This window comes from Oryctolagus cuniculus, chromosome 17 (genome assembly GCF_051225735.1).
Source record: "Oryctolagus cuniculus isolate XC-2025 breed Fujian yellow rabbit chromosome 17, ASM5122573v1, whole genome shotgun sequence".
Classification (NCBI taxonomy): domain Eukaryota; kingdom Metazoa; phylum Chordata; class Mammalia; order Lagomorpha; family Leporidae; genus Oryctolagus; species Oryctolagus cuniculus.
Window position 1 is genome coordinate 15654888 of NC_142883.1, and position 18309 is coordinate 15673196.

An 18309-nucleotide genomic window follows, 5' to 3' on the forward strand; every position below is an offset into this window, starting at 1 on the left:
CTGGAAAGGTTAAGGGCTTTAAATCTTAGCTATTTAAGATGTCGTAATTGATGACCAAAATAAGGAAACTAAAATATGAACATAGTAAATGACCAACTCACATGAATTTTTAAAAAAAACATTTAAACTTAATTACAGGAGAAATATTTCTGAAGATTTAGAGATTATGCTTAACAATAAATAAAAGGACGCATTTATGTTTGTAAGTCTCAGAATTAACATAGTGCAGCTTTCTTTTATGGGGTACATATGCATAAATTATGATGTACAAGTGTCACAGGATCTGATGTATCTGCATATATTGTTGTAAATTTTACTGCTGGCATAGTCAGGAAATTGTTACAGTAGGCAAAAATAAATAAATAAAAGATTTTCAGTAGGCAGGAAGTCAAGTGATAGCATCATTAACTCCAGTAGAGCTCAGAACAGACCTTCAGACCTGGAAAAGGTCTCAAGTGGTCATCTGGTCCAGACCACAGTCTCCAAAATCTTTCTACCCCAATATGTTTAAGTATTGACAATGGCAAGCAATTAACAGTCTCTGTAAGGAACAGGTTTTTGGCTTTACTACCTAATTTTTCTATCAGCTGACAAGGTGTATCGACAACAAGCATAGCAGACAGAAACAATACTTAAGCACGACTTTAAAAAAAATCAACAGAGCCCTGGTAGCTAGGAAACAGCAGCTCAGATAGTGCATTGAAGAGGGAATAGTTGAGGAGCCAGGGGCAACTCTAGGGCCATGTTATGATGCTACACAAGTGGCATTGCACACAGTTGCCATAGCTACGGAACCTCACAAGCTATAGACACACAAGCCCCATGAACCCCACCCCCCCGCTGCCACTGCTTTCCACACCTGCCCCTGTGAGTTTTCTGCAGCTCCAGTGTGGGGGGGGGGGGGGGAGAGGCCATATGGCTTATATCAAAATATTTTTCACTTCTAAAAATCAGAATAGCAGAGATTTAGAGCAGAAGGCAAGGAAACATTGGAAAACGCTTCTCTCCCAAGGGTCAAAAGGCCGCAGAACACCCACCCCAGGAGGACAGGCAGGTGACCCTCCAATGCCCACCTCCGTGTCTGCTCTCCTCTCCTCGGAACCCTCTCGATTTCTCTCCTTGCTACACAAATCCTCTCTCTGCCTCCCCCGCCCTGACTCCCTGCCTTGACAGCAGTACTGGGGAGCGTTATCACATTATTCAAAGGCAATACGTGAGGACTGAAGTGGTAGAGCAGGAATTAGATATTTTGGTCCTCGGATCTCTTCCAATGGGGTTAAAGAAATGCTTTTGGATGCCTCTGCCAGATTTAAAGCAAAACGGAGGGGAAGCTGAAGAAGAGAAAAATAGTGATTGCAGGGATGGGAGTGGGGAGAGCAGAAGGGAGCATCCTGGATGAAATTAGGGAGGTCCCGAGGTTGCACCCTGACTTTGGGGGTTGGAAGACAGCCAATAGCAAACACATGTTGGGAAGGCCCCCCTGGGTTGGGGGAACGCCTGACTTTCCCTGGTCTGTTCTTCCTGGCAAAGTAACTCGCACTCAGCCGACTGGCGGACTCGCGGCTTCGCATCCACGGGTGTCATGATGTGAATTCAATGGTTTGAATACTTTCTGGTCCTGTTTTGGGGGTTTCGGAGGGAGAGACTTCTTCAGACCCTTTACATACACAGTCTTTCTCTTCTCACACCAGATCTGCCAACCATGTTGTAAATACCTAAGGTAGTGTGGCATAGACGAAAGATGGTTGTACCATCTGCCTTTAAGTTTTCTGTAATGTAGAAAATGATGTTATATAGTATGCTGTTATATAGTATGTACTTCACTTAACAAAGCACCACAAGCGTCATGGCTTAGAACAGCAGTGATTTGTTCTCCCACAATTCTGGAGGCTGGATGTCCCAGAGCATTACCCTCCTTGCCTGTTCCTAGCTCCTGGTGGTTTGCTCGCCACCTGTGGTGTCGCGTGGCTTCTCGATGCGTCACTCTAGTCCTCCATGATCACGGTGCTCTTCTTGGGTCGCTGCCCTTCATGTGGCGTTCCTCCTACCACAGTGCTACAGCCTCCTGGGGATTCTCGTTACATGGCGAGGGCCCCCCATCAGGTCCTTTGTTTAGTGTCCCAAAGCCAATAACAAAACCGAAGCTGACATCAGCAGCATGAGCTTTATTTAGTGGTCAAAGAAGGGCGAAGCAGGAACCTGGCCCACCAATACCTTCTCAACATGCTGGGCTCTCAGGAGTCGCAGATAAAGGGCAGCAGGAATGAGGGTGAGGAACATGCTACTAAGCGGGAGGGATAGTTATGGATGTGGAGCCACCTTCTTTTTGTTCCTTATGGTCTCTTCCAGTGGTTGTCATGGTGATTGTCAGCTGTCAAGGCATTGGTGGAAGAGTTATTTAGCATGGAAATTAGACTGTAATGAAGTTTGAGGTCTTCTGAAGGTTGCTCCTGTGCCTCTAGCTGGCCCTGGCTGTTGAGCCTGAGGCAGAGCTGTTGACTGCGATGCATCCTGTTCTCAAAGAAAAGCAATGTTAGGGTGGGAGTGGAAATTCACCTAGGCCATTCAGGCTTTGCCCTAGGTAACAAAGGCACTAGTCTCGTTGGATTAGGGACCCAAACCCACTCTACTCCAGTATGACCTCAGCTTAGGTAATTATATCTGGAACCTTATTTCCAAATAGGGTCCCATTCTGAGGTACAGGAGGGTTAGGACTTTTGGGGGAGACATAATTCAACCCAATATACCCTCTTGCCCTGGCTGAGTTGAAATCTAAGCCCAGGCACTTAGCAGCTGTGTGCCCTTGGGTGAGCGTCAGTCTCTCTGAGCTGAAGTTTTCCCATCTGTGAAATGAGGAAGTGTGCTAGGAGGTGGATATTAATACCTACCTCACAGGGAAGAGAAGAAAAGGAGGAAAGATAGGAACACACATGGCAGAGAGTTGTAGATCAGAGCACAGGAAGAAGTACTTCTGGTCCAAGGTGTGAATCCTTAAATAAGGGATGAATCCATGAGGTCAAAGGTAGGTGGGCAAATCTTGCCAAGGACGCTGTGTGTTTCCATTTAAAGTTTAAAAATAAAAATAAAAAAACACCTTTGATGTTTTTTGAATTAAAAGGCAGGGTTGTAGCTAAAGCCTTGCGTTTGGCCCTCACACAACCAGCCCTGCATCGTGAGGAAGTGGTCTCTGCTGCTCCTCTCCCTATACCCTGTGTGTATTTGGGGCACTTGCTTCATGTTATGCTTGTGAGGTTCAGTACAGTTAAGTGTAGGCACTCTATGTTTCATCTGTTCATGCATTCGTTGGTTCATTCATTCACTCTCAACAAATACTTAGGAGCAATGGAGGGAATAGAACAAAATAAAGAATCCACCCTTGGGGCCGGCGCCATGGCTCAACTTGGTTAATCCTCCACCTGCAGCACCGGCATCCCCTATGGGCACTGGTTCTAGTCCTGGTTGCTCCTCTTCCAGTCCAGCTCTCTGCAGTGGCCCGGGAGGGCAGTAGAGGATTGTGCTGGAATGAGAAGGTGAGAAGGTCATGCCAAGATAGCCACTGACAACAGAAACTCCCTGGCAACAGATCGTGATTGGATGGCTTCGGGAACGACATGACAACAGAGCCTGATTGACAACAGGCTGTGATTGGATGGCTTTGGAAACTGCCTGGCAACAGGCTTGATTGGTTAGGACATAAACCACCCCTTGACTGGATTGGCTGCCTAGGCTATATAAGCTGCTGTACCAACTGAAATAAACGAGTCTGCAGGCTGCTTGCCTCAGGCCTGCTTTCACCCGACTCCCGAGGTCTGTGTGGTGACTCCGTGCCTCTTGCCCCCACCACACTCCTCCTCTCAGAAACGAATCCACCACAACTGAGGATGGCCCAAGTGTTTGGGCTCCTGCACCTGCATGAATGACCAGGAAGAAGCACCTGGCTCCTGGCTTCAGATCAGCGCAGCGCCAGCCGTAGTGGCCATTTGGGGAGTGAACCAACGGAAAGAAGACCTTTCTCTCTCTCTCTGTCTATAACTCTACCTGTCAAAAAAAAATAAAAAATAAATAATTAAAAAAAAGGAATCCACTCTTAAGGAGACTTCCCTGGAGAGGGAGAGATGGTGAACACATGGACATGATGATTTTTAATGCAAGATAACTATAAATACTACAAAGCAAATAGGACCAGGGAAGGGATAGCCCATGGAGGACGGTGGCTGGGGAGGGAAGATCTGGCAGGACAGAACTTGCACTGGACTGGGATGAATTAAAGGCCTTGTACTGTCCGTGGAAAGGTGCCGCTCAGCAGAAGCAATGGGAACGCCAAGCCCTTGAGATCGCAGCCTGCTTGGTGTGTTCAGGAGGAGGCCACTGTGGTTGGAAAGTAAATGTGGAGAAACTTAACAGAAACAAGGAAGCCAAATTCCGGAGACGCTATGGGAGTCACTAATAGGATGTAGGAGACTGTCGCTAGGATTTTAGGACAAGGCTCGAGGTCAGTCCTAATCCCTGCCACTTTTCAGTTTTATGCACTTGGACAAGTCATCTGATATTCATGAGCCTCAGTTTTCTTCCCCATACAATGGGGAAATAGTTATTTTGCAGGGATGTTGTATGGAGAAAATGATATTTCTAACAAGTTTTGGTAGAGGATGGGTTTTGGAACATACATTTGGGTTTGGATTCTACTCTTGCACTCCACTTGCCCTACAGTTATAGACTGAGATTTGGCTTCTTCACCTATAAAATGGATCTGCTAATATTATGTATTAGAATTGCTACCAGGAGCAAATGAAGTATGCTTTTGTATTCAGCAGTTTCATTGTTATGCATGTGATCGTGTAATTGTTTTTATTTGTCTTACTTGGGACTCAATATTCTCATTTAATTCAAAGACTCATCTTTTTGATTCTGGAAAATTTTCTTTTTTAAAAGATTTGTTTATTCACTTGAAAGGCAGAGCTACAGAGGGGGCGGGGAGAGACAGAGTGAAAGAGACAGAGAGAGAGAGATCTTCCATCCACTTCTTCATTCCCCAATGCCTGCAATGGCCAGAGTTGGGCTGATCCAAAGCCAGGAGCCGGGAGCTTCTTCTGGATGGGTACAGGGGCCTAAGCACCTGGGCCATCCTCTGCTGCTTTCCTAGGCACATTCGAAGAGAGCTGGATTGGAAGTGGAGCAGCTGGGACTTGAACCGGCGCCCATAGGGGATGCCAACATCACAGGCTTTACCTGTACTGCCACAACACTGACTCCTGGAGAATTCTTATTCATTAGCTGTTTGAATGCTATCTCATCTCTAATCTCCATTTTCTCTAAATTAGTCAGGATGCCTACATTGTGCTAGCAAACAATCCCATTCTCCCTGTAGCTTAAAACAGCAAGGTTTATTCCTTGCTTTGCTGCATGTCCGTCGAGGGCTGACTGGTGATCTCTGCTCATTGTTGCTCTTGCTCTGGGACCCAGTGGATAGAAAAGCGCTGGTTGCCTTGGGAGAAGTGACAACAGTGTGATGAATTGTGCATCTTACATCACCTTCTCTAAACAGGTGTGTGTCACTTCCACTCGCACTGCATTAGCTAAGCTAAGTAATGCGACCACACCTAACATGCAAGTCACAGGGCAGCACAATTATCCCATGAGCCAGGAGAAGAGCAGACAAGATTTGGAAGCCAAACATGATGGCTGCCTACTTTCCTTCTGAAACTCTGTAACATGGACCGTAGGCTCTCATTCTACCCTCCAGGCCTCTCAACACCTCTTTCACATTATTCCTTTATCTCTTTCTGGGTGCATTTCTTAGATAATTCATGAATTTGCTTTCACTATGTCTAGACTACTGTTTAACCCAACCACTTGAGTTTTAATTTTCAAAAACTACATTTTCACTTCTAGAGCTTTTTTTTTTTTAATCAAATCCACCTGCTCTTCTTTATACTGTACTGTTACTGCTTAATGGACTCTAGGAGAGTACTTCAAAAAGTTCATGGGGGCTGGATAGTGGCACAGCAGGCTAAGCTGCTGCCTGTGATGCTGGCCGCTTGTATTAGAGTGCCCGTTTGAGTGCTGGCTGCTCTGCTTCCCATCCAGCTCCCTGCTAATGCACCTGGGAATGCAGCAGGAGATGGCCTGAGTACCTGGCCTCATGTCACCAATGCGGGAGACCAGGATGGAGCTCCTGGCTCCTGACTTCAGCTTGCCCCAGCCCTGGCTATTGTAGCCGTCTGTGGAGTGAACCAGTGGCTGGAAAAAATCAACCCCCACCCCTGAATAAACAAGCAAATCTTTTAAAAAGCACAAAAAAGTTCATGGGAATAGGATTAAAATTTAATTTGGGTGCATTTTTTGTAATCCATACATGTTTTTTCATAATACAAGTTTTCCATGAACTTTTGAGGACCGTTCATATTTCTTCCTCTACATTTTAAAAAAATATATTTATTTATTTGAAAGGCAGAGGCTGAGAGAGAAACAGAGAGAGAAAGAGGTCTTCCATCCACTGGTTCACTCCCCAGATGGCCACAACGGCTAGAGCTTCGCCGATCCAAAACCAGGAACTAGGATCTTCTTCCAGTTCTGTCACATAAGTGAAGGAGGCCAAGGACTGGGCCCTCTTCTACTGCTTTCCCAGGCCACAGCAGAGAGCAGGATCGGAAGAGGAGCAGCTGGGACTCGCACTGGCACCCATTTGCAAGGCCACTGCAGGCTGAGGCCTTACCCGCTAGGCTACAGCGCTGGTCCCCTTCCTTTCCATTTTGAGCTAGTTCAGGTTGTACTACTGTTTCTGTGTCGCTCCCCCTCTTCACGGAGGAACGACACAGGACCCTGCGCTGTTCTTTCGTCTGCTCGGCCCTTCCCGGGTTTGCTGCTGGTTCTTCCCGGGTTGGCTACCGTCCCTTCCACCTCCGTGGAAGGGCGGTTCCCCCTGCCACTTTCCCCACTTCCGCAGGGGAGTGGCACACCGCCGGCTGGCTCTCTCGGGGGCTGCTCAGGTGTTCCTCATAGATGTTCCTGGTGCATGTTGTCTCTCTCCTCCTTTATAGTCCTCTTCCACCAATCCCAACTCTGCTACCCACACACCGAGTACGCTGCACTCCTCCAATCAGGAGCAGGATCAGCTCCTGGAGGTCATCACTCAAGTTGGCAAGAGGCAGCTGCGTAGAAGCTGTTTCCTTCTCTCCCAGTGCCATATTGTGTGAGAGCAGATGCATAGAATAAGTCTTAATTCCAGTAACAGTCTAGTCCCAGTTGCTCCCCACAGTTCCCCCTTTCTTTTTATTTTTGGCATTGATATGCGCCTGTCTTCGGTGCCCCGTGGCACACACTCTGCTCTGCTTGCTGGAGTTGCCCACAGGTGCTTACAAGCCCTACCAATCAGGCAAACCGAATCCAGGCCTTCTCATTGCTGTATTGTGGGGAGACTTATTGGTGTTGATAACGTGCCTGTCTTCGGTGACCTGCAATGGGTAAGCTGCTAGCCGCCAGCAGGTGCTTATCGTCTTACTAATCAGGCAGACCGAATCCAAGCTCTCTCATTGCCGTGTTGTGGGGAGGCCTTATTTTTCTGTTTCTCTATCTCCGGGCATTCCTATTTCTCCTATTTTACTTCTATCTGCCAGCATTCCTATTTCTCTCATTTTACTTCTAAACTTCTGTTTCTCTTATCCCCGCGGCTTCCCGGCGCCCGCCCTGAGGCTGCTTCTCGGCGCCTCGCCCCACGGCGGCTTCCCTGCTCTGCGCCGCTTCAGCCCGCGCTTCTCGCATCTGCGCGGCTTCCCGGCTTCGCGCAAGCTCCGCAGTCTCCGCGCCCCTTCGCGCCCGCACCACGGCCTTCACGCTAGCCCCGCATTTCCTACTCGCGCCCCGTGCGCTCTCCCCGTTCCTGCCCCGCGCGCTCTCTCTGCACGCGGCGGCTTCCGCGAATCACACAGCCTAGCTTACATTTCCGCCACCGGTATTCAGTCTAAGTTCCCCGGGCTAACCTGGCGAATTCAACCTAGCTCACCTCTGCGCCTTTCGGTTTGGCTTCCCGTCTTTTGCTCCCCGGGCTAATCTGACGGATTCCAACCTAGCTCACGCGTCTCCACCTCTGGTTTTAGCTTTTCGCCTTTTGCTCCCCGGGCTGACTTGAAGAATTCCGACCTGGCTTACGTCTCCGCCTCAGCCTGCCCCCGCGGCTTCATTCTCCCTAACATATTTTTCTCTACCCGGTATGTTTCCCTAACTTTTCTTCCAACAACATTCCCCTCTCATTTCTCCTGGCTTCTCCCCACAGTCCGTATCCAAGTCTAAGTTTCTTCTAGGTTTCACTTTCGCTTTCAACCCTAACGTCCAATCCTAACTTCTTTCCCACAGTCCATATCCGAGTCTATGCCTAGGCTTTCGATAGCTTCTTCCGGCACCTTTTCTGTCCGGCTTTTCCCTAGGCTCTTTGCTAGTCTCTCTCTCCGGTATTTTCCCACTTCTTCCCGCTTCTTCCCTCCTAAGTTTCCTATCCGAGTCACGGCACCATTATGTCGCTCCCCCTCTTCATGGAGGAACGACACTAAACCCTGCCTAGGCTTCTTATCCGAGTCACGGCACCATTATGTCGCTCCCCGTCTTCGTGGAGGAACGACACAGGACCCTGCACTGTTCTTTTGTCTGCTCGGCCCTCCCCGGGTTTGCTGCTGGTTCTTCCCGGGTTGGCTACCGTCCCTTCCACCTCCGTGGAAGGGCGGTTCCCCCTGCCACTTTCCCCACTTCCGCAGGGGAGTGGCACACCGCCGGCTGGCTCTCTCGGGGGCTGCTCAGGTGTTCCTCATAGATGTTCCTGGTGCATGTTGTCTCTCTCCTCCTTTATAGTCCTCTTCCACCAATCCCAACTCTGCTACCCACACACCGAGTACGCTGCACTCCTCCAATCAGGAGCAGGATCAGCTCCTGGAGGTCATCACTCAAGTTGGCAAGAGGCAGCTGCGTAGAAGCTGTTTCCTTCTCTCCCAGTGCCATATTGTGTGAGAGCAGATGCATAGAATAAGTCTTAATTCCAGTAACAGTCTAGTCCCAGTTGCTCCCCACATTTCTGGTTCTAGGAAGACAAATCCTCTTACTGAACTGCATCTGATGACTCTTGAGGTGATTTGATGTTTTCTTGACTAATTTACAAATTTTCATTATGAGCTCATCTAATTGAAGATACTGCCATGTATCCAGTTATAGAAATGCCCCTATAGGACCATTTTGCATTTGCCCCTGAGAAAGTCCTGCAGGAATCACTGGATCTGCACAAATTCTCAAGTTGACCCCTCAGGTTCACGGAACCCCATGGGCTGTCCGAGTTCAGGCCCAGTGCTCCACTCATGGGTAGGGTGTCCTGTTTTCACACAGTGCCACATTGCTAATACTTCCAAAGGCTGCAGGAGGACTTTTTGTAGCTCCCATTTCAGAACTGGTGCAGACCACTGTGACTTGGGGCTGGACGTAGAATTCTCCCCGGCACAGGCCATGCATTCTGCCCTCTGCGCCTCATGCTTCTGCTGGAGCCCTAGCTCCCTCCCATCACAGCCTCGTCCAGATTCGCCTTTTGTTCCCTCTCATCATTCTGACTTCATAGCTTCCCTCATCTCCACAACCCGGAGACACCTCCTACTCAGTTTGAGCTCATTCATTTATTTAAGACAAAAAAAAAAAAAACCTGATATATTTTATGCAGCATTTCAATGTACTTATCTTGGGAATGTACTTATCTTGGGAACAGGATCCCTTGATATCACTTCAGTTCTCCATTTTGACCAGAATTTTCTAATCTTTGGAAAGTGAGTAACCATCTAATGAGTTCAACAAGATGTAAGCCAATAGGTTAAGAAGGGTCAAGAAAGGCAGCAGACATGAACATACCCAGTGCTCAGGAAAAGAACTTGTAGACAAGGGAGGAATGGCAGCTATGGGGAAAAGAGGGAATAATTGCAGAGAGACTAGGTGGGAATCAAGAATAGATCTTGGAATTTGGAGTGCAGGTTGAGGGATTTGCTTTGAATGGAAGGGATTTGCTTTACTTCTTCTTTAGGAAGAGGGAAGCAGGAAAGAAAGGTACAGGTTTACGTACATTGTCGGAGGGAGTCTGGGAGTTGGGACCTGATACCTCGATTTCCTCTGATGTAGGATGCAAGGTGGGCCATGGAGATGGAAGCCTGGAGGGTCCCCAAGCTTTACAACATCAGCTGTGGGGAAGAGGAGGGTGAGTCATAAAGAACTTACAGTAGGCATCAGGGCCAGCTGATGTCAGAAACTATGTTTTTCTAGTGCCACTGACATAATGGCTGGGTAATGTATTTTCCTGCAACTCTAAACTGCCCACATGTTGGAGCAGAGAAGTAGGTGGCTGGATTGGTGGAGGATTAGAATTTGCAAAGCAACTGTAGATGAAGGAGTGTTTAAACAGGTAAAGGGAAACAGAGGATGGGAAAAGCTTGGTTAAAGCAATGAAATAAGACAACAGGGCTGACTGCGAGCTGAGCCCATCCTTGAGCAATAACACAAAAACAGAAGGAACTTGGTCATGGTTAATGACACAGCTCCAGCAGTACAGTCAAATCTATCTCTGGAAATGGGAACATCACTCTGGACACTGGTTTTCATACTTATGTCTTGGCTAACAACTGCCTTGTCATTGTGGTGACAACAACTCTCTCTGTCTGCATTTGCTAATCTCGATACACGAACATCCTGACCACCTCCATGTCTTGAATTTAACTCCCCAAGAGAAAACATGTACTTAATGTGTCCAGAATCCCCCACTACTGGACAGAGCCCTTGTACCAGGCCAGTCCATAGGCCTTTGACGTTCGGATGAGGCGTCTAGTCTTGGCTGAGACAGTTGAGGCCTGGGTGATGGGACCACATGGCAGGCGTGTACTCGATGCATACGGAGCCTCTCACAAGTTCTAAGGCGTTCCACGTTACATTCCAGAAGGAATAAAACTGCAGGCAGCACTTTTCTTGAATAGCATTGCTCGTCCTGGACTTCATGATAGAAGTCTGTCCAGATCTTCAGTTTTCACTTCTCTCCAATTTGGGTAGCTGGACACAGTTCAAAACTTCCCTGTCCAGAGCACTAATTGGAAGGCATGTACTGTATTTGCCTGTAATTTACTCCTTTATTCAGATGTATACAGAAGCTCACACATTTTCTTTTTTAACTTCTGGCTACCATTTTGAGGAAGAGTTAAATTATTTTCTACACATAATTTTCTTTCTGGTATGCCTGTAATTGCAGTAGTAGTGCGGAATCTCCAGAAATGTGATAAAATGAGTGGTTTCAGTTTCAAGATGGAATTTTTTCCACTTAATATAAAACATTCTGACAATGTCTCCCGATTTCTATTATCTAGAGCAGGGTTTGGCAAACTTTGTCTATTGATCACCACACTCAACCCTCTCATTGTAGCACTAAAGCAACCATGGACAATATGTAAATGAATCAACATGGCTGTATTCCAATAAAACTTTATTTACAAAAATAGGCAGCAGGCTGGACTTGGCCAGGGGACTGTGGATTACCAGTCTCTGATCCAGGGGGTGATTGTTTACAGCTCCTGTGATTTGGCAGGGTAAGAGCAAACTCACAATGGCAGCGGTTTTTCTAACACATGCCAAGGAGAGCCACTTTTCTATTGACTTTCTTTATGCAGATTAAGTTACACGGTGACAAATAACTGAAGGTCACCACATCACACAGCTCTGGAATCACGCAGAGCATGTGTGGCCATATGCAGCAGCACTGAATATTTTTAAAGTGATTTTTCGGCATTTCCAATTTGAGACCCGACTAAGGCCAAGGAATAGGTACTGCATTCCTGTATTTATTAACACAACAAGGTTTGCTGACCCCTCTTTGGTGTAGACACCGTAGCAACTACCAAGAATACAAAAATAAACCAGCAAGGTCTCTGTCCTCAGGGTGCTGATGGTTTGGAAAGGTTAGTTTACGAGGGTGACTGCACCAGAGTTCCACAGGCTGAGTGGCTTTAAAACACAGAAATGCGGGGTGAGCATCTGGGCACGGTGAAGGGGCCAGTTAGGATGCCTGTGTCTTACCTGGGTCTTAGTCCCAGCTCCATTTCACATTCCAGCTTCCTGCTAACGCGCCCTAGGAAGCAGCAGGTGATGGCTCAAGTACTTGGGTCCCTCCCACCCATGTGGGAGACCTGGGCTGAGTTCCTGGCTTCTGACTTCAGCTGCCTGGCTGTTGGAGGCATTTAGGAAGTGAACCCAGGGGTGGGAGTTTTCTCTGTCTCTGCCTCTTAAATAAATACATGAACTTTTTTTTTTTTTTAAACAAGGCATTTATTGCATTGAAGTTCTGGAGGCCAGAACGTGAAATCAAGGTATTGGCAGGGCTGTGCTCCCAGAGAAACCCGCAGCTGAGAATCCTTCCCTGCCTCTTGCTAGCCTCTGCTGATCTGCCTCTGATCCTTGGCATTCCTTGGCTATAGCTGCAGCTTCTCTGTCTCTGCCCCACTGTCACATGGCCTTTTCCCTTGTGTGCTGTGTGTCTTCGTTTCTTATAAGGATCCTAGTCATACTGGATTAAGGGCCTGCCCCAATTCAGTATGACCTCATCTTAACTAATTACATCTGCACAGATCCCGATTCCAAATACGGTCACATGCTGAGGTAGAGGAGTCAGGAATTCAACATATCTTTTAGGAGGTACAAATCCAATCACAAAAGAATAAGTGAGATGGTGGTTGCTGTGATGGAACCTGGGTAAGGAAAGGGCGAAGGCAGGGACGGAGGAGATAAAGTTCACCTGGGGAGGTCAGGAAAGTGAAGGGAGGCTGGAGCAGATTCCGGAAATGATGCAGAGTCTTTGCCACGCACCCTGTGGGGCTGGGATCGGTGTGGCGAATGGAAGAGCAGCAGCAGAGGTGAGAGCAGGACATAACCTATTGCATAACATCCCACTGTAACCTGGGAAAATTTAAATGAGGTCCCAAACACCTTGGCTGTTTGATGCATTATCTAATCGGAAGGCAAAAGGCGGGTGGCAGGTGACAAATGGAAGCTACGTTGGCATGGTAAACACATTTACTTCACCTGTTATAGATCTTCAAAATAGCACCATTGCCTAAAGATGCCTTCGTTGACACTTCACATAAGATAGAGAAAATGTCCGTTGTATTTTTCAAAGAATAAGCACTCCCAGGGGGCTTGAGGGGACAGGGCCGGGACCAGCGAAAGGGGATGACCCCTGCTCCCAGCACACCACCAGCTCCCAACATGAGGGGCCGAGTGTTGCTCCCGTGCAGGCGCCACGCCGAGTGGGAGTCAGTGTGTCACAGCTCTTTGGTGCCAATGGGCAGCTAAGGCAGGGAGGCTAAGAGGTTAGTTATTCATGCAGTGCCCTACTCCCACAGCCAGGTAAGCACGTGGTCTCTTCCCAGTGGAATCTCTAGAAAACATAATAAACGTATGAACTAGGATTCTACACTATCCAACACCAACACCACCAGCCACAGTGTGGCTACTTCAGTGGAGATTAACCAAGAATGCTGTTCCTGGATTGTACTATTCCACTCTGAGTACTCAGTAGCCACACGTGGCTAAGGGCTACCACAGAACATTTTTGTTAAGAACAGGGTGACTGCCTTGGAACCGAGTGCTGCCTCATGGTTTGCTCGTGTTTGTGATCATGTTGGCTTGGCAAAGGATTTCCCAATAGCCAATGAGAAAAGAGTAGAATAGGACATAGTACATGAATGATGCATTACCGCTGCATTAATCAAGGTAACTTAATAGTTCAAATAAAGAAAAGTTGAGAGAGGTAATTTTGTAAATGCAGCAAAATCAAAAGAGCCTGCCCTGTGGCAATCAGAACCATGTTTATGTTGTAATCAGTTATTTAGTTCAGCAAAATAACATCATCCATCTCATTAAATTAGTATTGTCAATTTAAATACATTGGCTCCATAGTTTTGTTTAAATTTAATCTAAAAAAGGCCTTTCGTTTATAAGACTTATAAATATTAGGGTTTTGTCCTTGGTTTTATTTGGGGGCATTTTAAGATAACATTATACTATGAACAATTTGAATAAATATAGGGATTAAAAGGGATTGTTCTAGTACTACAGACTGAGAAGCACTGTGGTAGCTTTGGGAATGAATGCCCGTGACCGTATCACCTGCGACACAGTCAGTCACAGGCCCACCAAGCTTGCGTGGCTGTCAGCATCCTAGCAAGTCTGCTTCACAGGGACACTCCTGGCACCGCCTCACCATAATTCTACCCAGGGATGTGTTGTGGCACCAACTGCAGCAGCTGGCAAGGCTTCACACTGACGAGGCATTTTACTCCATAACTTCCTAATCACCCCCTTGTTTTTGAATTCAATTAGTAACATTTGATTTACACTATTCATAAATACAGAATTTTCCACCCCCACCCCCTCATAGCTCTTAATACTCAGAACATTTTTGCAGTGAGCAAAGAGACCACAACGCAAGACTTACCCCTTTCGTATTCTGGCACAGTTTTCCTCTGTCTTGATCGGACCCAGTCTTGTAAAGCACCTCCCTGATGGGAAATAGGACGCGAGAGCGCCATTCCCATATTACCACCAGACAACGCTTTACTGGGAGATTTCGAATCTTGTCGCTTATTCTTCCTCCAGCTCTCCGCTTGAACGTTGCAGATGAATCCCACGCTCACTGAGGTTAACACTGCTTTCCTTGCCATACATGAGACGAAGCTACGGTGGGCAGTCTCACTGGGTACAACCCAGAGCCACAGGCAGCTCGAGCTGGGCTTACCACTGTGGGTGCACTGCAGCCGCAGTCAGGAGGCCCATTCAGGGCACTTCTGGACCACTGGGCAAGTAAACTGTTAGTGGCTTTGTGCCTCACATTGAAACCCCCTATCTGTGTGGTTACACTCTACATGTATCCCTGGAACCTAGGTTGGATTTCTTACTGCTTCACTAGACTCTGATAAATGCTGGATAGTCCCACTATTTCCCACAAAGGTTGACTTGGAGAAGGCACAGCTTCTTATGTGAATGGCAAATAAGCTACCCAAAGCTTAGGAGTCAGAAAGATACTATAAAGTGCTTAAAAAACAAAAAGTACTGCTTAGCACCTTCTAAAATACTCCAAAGATATGCAAACTTACACTGAGAAGAGTTCTAAAACTCTGCCTCCTTTCCCTTGAGAAGGTGTTTCTGGTTTTGCAGATAAGTAAGTAAAGCAATCTTCTACTTAAATTTTGCAAGTGTAGTTAATTATAATTGTTGAAGTTCAATTATACAAGCTAATAAGAGTAACCACCATTTACCTGGCTCTTCGTCTATAACAGAAATTGTGACAAGCTGTTTATATACATTATTTATTCCTTTTTTAAAGATTTATTTTATTTACCTGAAAGAGTTACAGGGAGAGAGGGAGAGACAGAGAGAGAGGAGATTTTCCATCTGCTGATTTACTCCCCAAATGCCCACAATGGCCAGGGCTGGGCCAGGCCAAAGCTGGGAGCCTGGAATTCCATCTGGGTCTCCCATGTGGATGGAAGGGGCCCAAGTTCTTGGGCCATCTTCTGTTGCTTTCCCAGGCACATTAACAAGGAGCTGGATGGGAACTGGAGCAGCTGGAACTTGAACTGGCACTCACATGGTGTGCCACCATCTCAGGTAGCCGCTGTACCCACTGTGCCATAACACTGGCCCTGTGGGGAGCAACTGGGAGCAACTCGGACTAGACTAAGTTACTGGAATTAAGACTTATTCTATGCATCTGCTCTCCCACAGTATGGCGCTGGGAGAGGAGGAAACAGCTTCTACACAGCTGCCTCCAGTTCAACCAACAAGCTGCAGGACCTGCTCCTGATTGGAGGAGGGTAGCATACTCGGCGTGTGGGTAGCAGAGTTGGGATTGGTGGAAGAGGACTATAAAGGAGGAGAGAGACAACATGCACCAGGAACATCTATCTGAAGGAACACCTGTGCAGCCCCCGAGAGAGCCGGCCGGCGGTGTGCCGCTCCCCCGCGGAAGTGGGGAAAGTGGCTAGGGGGAACCGCCCTTCCACGGAAGTGGAAGGGTCGGTAGCCAACCCGGGAAGAACCAGCAGCAAACCCGGGAAGGGCCGAGCAGACGAAAGAACAGCGCAGGGTCCTGTGTCGTTCCTCCGCAAAGAGGGGGAGCGACATAATGGTGCCGTGACTCGGATAGGAAACCTAGGCAGGGTCCTGTGTCGTTCCTCCACGAAGACGGGGAGTGATGTGGCCCTATTATTTTTTTCCTGACAACCACTTAGTGAGAGAGGTACTATTATCTCTATGTAACAGATTAAAGAAAGAAAATCAAGGCTTAGGAAATACATGGCGCTAAGTGTTGGAGTTAGGATTTGAACTCAGAACTTCCTGAACTCCCAAGCCCATACCCTTACCCTCAGAAGCAATAATACAGTATATCAAATATACTAAGGTTACAATGATAATAAACTACCTTCCAGTTAATGTATTGCTACTCCTCAACCTAAGCATTCTTATTTTCCAACATTCAGGAAAATGTCAAGAGAAGATTTCAGTGTGTTCGGTTACAGATCATTCTTAAGTTGTATCTCATGGTGTTGGCAACTCGAATACCCTTCACAAAGCACCTTTTTTCCTCTTAGTTCACCAGGTTTGCCCACATGTTCCCAAGCACTTTTATCTCCAATCGGAGAATCCTTATAAAGAGAATCGATGCCCCTTTCATCTCAAGGTGAGTTCCCAGCAGTGCTCTGTAATGCTGGCTTCGCTTCTCCATGGGATCACCTTTGCAGGGGCGCTCTGTCACCAACAGCCGGGCGCCCATGGGAGCCACGGCTTGGGACAGGAGCAGAATAATGAATTAGCCACTAGAAAATGTAAGGAGAATTTTTGAGAGCCTGGAATTTTTTCCCAGGTCTCTTGGTAAGCATCTTTTAAAATTTGTTTATTCATTCATTCATTTACTTTGAAAGGCAGAGAGGCAAAGAGAGATCTTCTATCTGCTGGTTCATTCCCTAAATGCCTGCAACTGCTGGGGCTGGGCCTGAAACTCCTTCAGAATCTCCCACATGTGTGTCAGAGCTGCAAGTACTTGAGCCATCACCTACTGCCTCCCAAGGTACATCAGCAGGTAGCTGGATCAGAAACAGAGTAGCTGGGGCTTGAACCAGGTGCTTTCATATGGGATAAAGGAAACATCTGCCCCATTGGTAAGCATCTTAATTTATGTCAATAAAAGTTACTGATCTTTAGGGATGGGCATTTGGCCTAGCAATTTGAATGCTTTTTAGGAGGCCTGAATCCCACATCTATGTGCCTGGGTTCAAGTCCCAGCTCCACTCCCAATTCCAGCTTCTTGCAAATGCACTCCCGGAAGACAACAGGTGATGCTTCAAGTCCTTGGGTCTCTGCCACCATGAGGGAGACCTGGATTGAATTCCCACTCCTGCTCTCAGACTGGCCCAGACCTGGCTCTTACAGATGTTTGGGAGGTGAAACAGCAGATAGGAGCTCTGTCTGTCTCTGACTCTCTCTCTTGGTCCTCCTCCTCCCCAGCCCCTCTTAAATAAATTATTTTAAAAGTCTTAAAAAAGGCCGGCGCCGTGGCTCACTAGGCTAATCCTCCGCCTAGCGGCGCCGGCACACCGGGTTCTAGTCCCGGTCGGGGTGCCGGATTCTGTCCCGGTTGCCCCTCTTCCAGGCCAGCTCTCTACTGTGGCCAGGGAGTGCAGTGGAGGATGGCCCAGGTGCTTGGAGGGTGAACCAACGGCAAAGGAAGACCTTTCTCTCTGTCTCTCTCTCTCTCACTGTCCACTCTGCCTGTAAAAAAAAAAAAAAAAAAAAAAAAAAGTCTTAAAAAAGTATTGCTCTTTTGAAAACACAAGCAAGGTTTGAATTCAGATTACTCTTTGAATTTAGAATATCTTAGTATTTATACTGAACATTATTAGGTCAGCTCTGAAAGTTAATTTTGTAAACACTAAGCTAGCCTGTTTGTAGTGAAAACAGCTAACCCTACCCACTGTGTTCCAACCTTCAGGCCTGGGGCAGACTAAAACCTATTTACCTATGATTGCTTCTTATCCTTTATCAGATTATTTAAGGGGAAATGTAACCCCAAGGGAAGAGAAACAGTGGTAGATACTGACTAGATAGTTATTTCATATGCTGTAAAACCTGTTCAGTACAATGTAACTCATGGAATCTGTTATGCTTATCCTGAACTTGTCTAAAGTTTGTATTTGCACCAGGAATTTAAAAAGGGTTTGCTGGGCAAACATCTCATGTCTACATAATTGTGATTTG

At 47.1% G+C, this 18309-nt stretch overlaps 1 long non-coding RNA gene across 6 annotated transcripts; it reads right to left on the reverse strand.

Moving 5' to 3' along the window:
* Positions 1-1194: 1194 nt before the first annotated feature.
* LOC149121103 (uncharacterized) lies at positions 1195-15248 on the reverse strand. 6 transcript variants are annotated; one of them, XR_016224316.1, is made up of 4 exons: positions 15150-15248; positions 14492-14555; positions 3375-3517; positions 1195-2511 (listed from the first exon to the last, which is right to left on the reverse strand). It is a non-coding gene; the product is annotated as an uncharacterized LOC149121103 (long non-coding RNA). The 6 variants fall into 6 exon arrangements; XR_016224317.1 differs by adding an exon at positions 2889-2990 and having other exon boundaries at positions 3417-3517; positions 14492-15227; XR_016224315.1 differs by adding an exon at positions 2889-2990 and having other exon boundaries at positions 14492-15227.
* Positions 15249-18309: the final 3061 nt, after the last annotated feature.